Source organism: Lathyrus oleraceus, chromosome 6, assembly GCF_024323335.1.
Source record: "Lathyrus oleraceus cultivar Zhongwan6 chromosome 6, CAAS_Psat_ZW6_1.0, whole genome shotgun sequence".
Taxonomy (NCBI): Eukaryota; Viridiplantae; Streptophyta; class Magnoliopsida; order Fabales; family Fabaceae; genus Lathyrus; species Lathyrus oleraceus.
In genome coordinates, this window is record NC_066584.1 from 141140555 (window position 1) to 141145155 (window position 4601).

A 4601-nucleotide genomic window follows, 5' to 3' on the forward strand; every position below is an offset into this window, starting at 1 on the left:
ATTGGCATCTGATATCCATGTTTTGTTTTGTTCTGGGAGATTGGTATAAGTCCATATATTGGCATCTGGTACCCATGTTTGTTTTAGGAGATTGGTGTAAATCCATTGATTGGTATCCGGTATCCACCTTTGTTTGTGAGATTGGTGTAAGTCCACTGATTGGCATCCGGTATCCATTTGTTTTGTTTATTTTTTATTACTCATTTCCTATTCCAAAGGAATCACTTGGATCATCTACATATGATCTCAAGAGGTGAACATCTAAGAAGTTTTACATCTCCTCACCCTTCCACCTTTTGTTTCTTTAAGCCATCTTTGCATGCTAACCCAAACTTGAAAACTATTGTGCAAACATTTTCACTTCTTTTCAAATAAGAAACCTAGGCCTTAAGCCTTTGATTTTCCAAACCTCATTTTCATAATACTTCTTTTGAATTGAGTTCTAATCATACTTTGACCATTTTTTGTGAATAATCCTAATTGGTTAATCCAACTCATTCAATTGTTTTGTGGCTTTGTCCATTCTTGATAAGTTTTCATACATTAGCCATAGATCTCAATTATCTTAGTGGTTGATGTTAATCTCACCTTTTGTCCTTAGTGATTGAATTGTAAGACTTCCTTGCTTATTATAGGGTTAACCCCTCACTAGCAAGTTGAAGCTTTTCTCACATGGTGGACTTGTTGTTTGTACAAGGTTGAGTTTTCTCCCGTGGATAATGAAAGACCTTAGGGCTTTTGTTTTAAAACGAATCCACCCATATTTTGGAAATCTTTTAGCCGAACTACGGCGTTTTGATCCTTACCTTCCATGGAAAGGTACGTAGGCAACGGGTTCATCCGTTCAAACACAAAAATAATAACTTGTATATTCTTTTCTCATCCCTTCCATCCATGTTTGCACAATAAATATTTCATAAACAGATAACATTTCATTCAACAAGTGTGAAAAGGGCTCCCTAGGAGTACCTAGGACGTTTTGGGTGCCTAACACCTTCCCATTGCATAATTTACCCCTTACCCCGATCTCTGATCTTTTCATTAGTTTTCTATGTGTAAAACTTCTTAGGCTTTTGTTCGCTTTTTAGCCATTCCTTAGGATAAATAAAAGTGCAGTGGCGACTCGATTTCTTTGTATGCTTTGCTTTTGATTTAATCAATAATTCATAAAGTGACGAATACACCGCTACAGTGAGGAAGCAAAACTTCTTAGATGTTCACCTCTTGAGATCATATGTAGATGATTCAAGTGATTCCTTTGGAAAAGGCAACACAAAGCAAAAAGCAAATAGAGCAAGATGGATACCAGATGCCAATCTATGGACTTATACTAGTCTCACAAAAGCAAAGAAACAAGGATACCAGATGCCAATCAATGGACTTATACTAGTCTCACAAAGCAAAGGAACAAGGATACCAGATGCCAATCAATAGACTTATACTAGTCTCACAAAGCAAAGGAACAAGGATACCAGATGCCAATCAATGGACTTATACTAGTCTCCTACCATATCACAGGAAACAACTGCCAATTGATGGACTTATGCTTGCCTCCTCAATGGTCACAACAAAAATGTTACAAAGAAATGAACAATGTTTATGAAATGATATACAAGTAATGAAGATAAATGCACAAAGGTACACTCAATCAAATATGCACAGATGAATCAAGTAAGCAAACAAACAAGTCAATTAGCACACACTATACACAATCAATTAGGCTCAAGCAAGGTTAGGCTTTATAGCCAACTGGAATGGGGTGTTTTGAGCTCTTAACCCTAACATTGAGAGTTAGGGTGAAGCAGATGAAATGGAGATGAGGGGTGTGCCTCATAGCTCTTATCCCTGGTCAGGGAGAGCTTTGATCAATGGAAAGTGTGGGAGTTCAGAAAGTAGGAACTCTTCTCCACAAATGATTGACTCTATAAGATCTTGGGTTCTTATTCACCATGCATCAACACATGGTGTGAGCAAGGTGAATGACACACTGAGTAGCAGGAGATGGATTACTCATCTCTTTTATCTGCCAATTGCCTCTAAAGAGGACTTAACCTGCTTGACACAAAATTAAACAAGCACAAACATTGCCTCTTAAGGAGGGCTTCAGACAGGTGCCTGCCAAAGTAACATGACAGGTCTTCCAGACTACATGAAGATTAGGGATTATACCTAAGTGGTTAAGCAACCAAGTAAAGCAAAGTTCAAATGAACTTAAAGCAACTTAAGTACCTGTGGAAACAACTAAACAAATCAGTACAAGGTTCAGACAAACAGACAATAGTCAATAAGCAACAGACAATCCCAATGTACAAAATATGTAAGCCATAAGGAAAACTCAAATGAGTTAGCATCAACCTACAAAACACACAATGTTAGTAATCAAAAGCAAACATCAATACTCAAATGATGAAGCATCATCAACTATGGAACTTGGATGCTTAAACCTGAAATCAAAGATCAAATGTAAGCAACAAACCACTAGGTCAAAGCCTAGGGTCAAAGATGGAGAAAAAATTCAAAACAGGAGCTGAAATTTAACACAAAGCAACTTCAAACACATATTGACATATCCCAAAAGGGCTCACATCAAAATCAATCATCAAATGCATTTCATGATCAAAAGAAGTCAAAGGCAATTTCAAAGTTCATATGTGATCATTATGAATGAAAAATTCAAGTCAAAACAGAAATGATTCAATTAAATCTGGAAAAATTCATGCACATTCAAGACATCTAACATGATCAACATACAAAAAATCAGAAGCATCCAAAATCATTTGGCATGGAAATTAAATGGTACAAGTTGGACAATCAAAGGTGTGACACAAATTGTCACACCAAGTTAGCACATGCATAAAACAGAAATGGTAATTGAGAAAAATGTCAAACCAAAACCAAAATGTCCATCAATGTGTCTAGAATCAACATGCAAAATTTCAAGTTCATTGGATTAAAATCAAGCATTTCACAACAAGATAAGCAAGGCAAGGTCACAATTAGACACATGATCACATAACCTAGCACCAAATAAAATACAGCCATGGACAATTTTGGAAATCATCATGATAAAAAACTAGATAGAACAAGGATCAAGATGCAAAAAATTGGAGATCAAATGATGCATTTTTCAAATAGTTATGATTTTTCTAAGTTGAGGAAAAAATAAAAATCAAAATGGACAAGTAGTATGAAATAAGGAGGGAAAGTATGAAAATGATGAAGCATTTGAAAAAAGTCCCTTCGCTGGGAATCGAATCCTGTAAGGATTCAAATGAAATGCGCGCCTCATAGTGAAACACGGTCGTTTCATTAAACGACGTGGAGGTCAGCGCTTGGTCAAACAGCATGGACCAATGAAAATGCAAGCATGGCGAAGACGTGGACCAATGATATTGAAACCCTAGCACATCGTGGCAAGAACGCAGGAAACCGTTGCTGAACATGAAAACCGTGGCCAATAGCATGAACTTCATCTTCTTCATGAGGAAGAAGATGAACAGTAACGAAGCTTCATGCGTTTCCAGAAAATTTCTCCAGAAATTCAAAACAAGGACATCAACATGTTGCATTTTTCATGGAGATCATGGATCAAACAAGAACTAAGCCTAATTCCATGTATTAAGAGAGAATCGAACAAGATAAAGTTCATGCATGAAACTTGAATTAACCCTAACTCAGTCAATAGTGCATCAAATCACATGATTCTTTCACCAGATTCATCGGGAGAACAAGATCTACAATAATATAGCAATGGATTTCAAAATTAAAAGATTCGAATTATGACCTCTTGAAGTGCAGAGCCTTTGAATTCACACGATCCACAACCTTGAAGTGTTCAAATCTACTCTACAATGCTTGAAATGAAGTTTGATGAAGCAATTGAAGCTTGAATGGTACTAGATCTAGCTCAAAACAGAAACTCCATTGTCATCTTTATGAACTTCCACCACTTGATCCTTGCACGAATTCTACAAAACAGCACTTGATCTACACTAAATCCAAGCTAGGTAACAAGAATATGAAGTCAAAATGCAATGCTATTTGGAAAAAAATTGAATTATGAATGAGAGAAAAATTTGAAGTGAGAGAGAATTTTGGATCTAGAAATGTGAAAAATGATTAATCCCCCTTCAATTCTGTTAGAGTTTAGGTATTTATATGAAGCCCTAATCACTTTGTTAATCCATAATTAGCTTGGTTAATGATAATAAGGTATTTTGCCAAAAATCCAAATTTGCATGGTGCATGTACCATTTACACGTGAACAGTACCAATTGCTTCATCATTTTCACTTAAAATCATTTTTTAAACTCAATGGCAATGGTAGAAAGTCCATACAATGCACCATTTTTGAATTTTGCAATTTCCCTCCAAAAAAGGCATGGATTAACAAGTGATTATGTGATGACAATTCATGTAATGTGATGCATGATTTGGAAATTAGAGGTCAAGAGGAGAATATTGCAAAAAGAACCACTCATTTTGGAGCTTTGAATCAAAAGATATGGCCATTTGAAGTCCCATGCATACTTGGCAATGATTTGATCATAACTCTTCAACCACACATCATATGCTCATGATCTTGAACATTTTGGAAATGG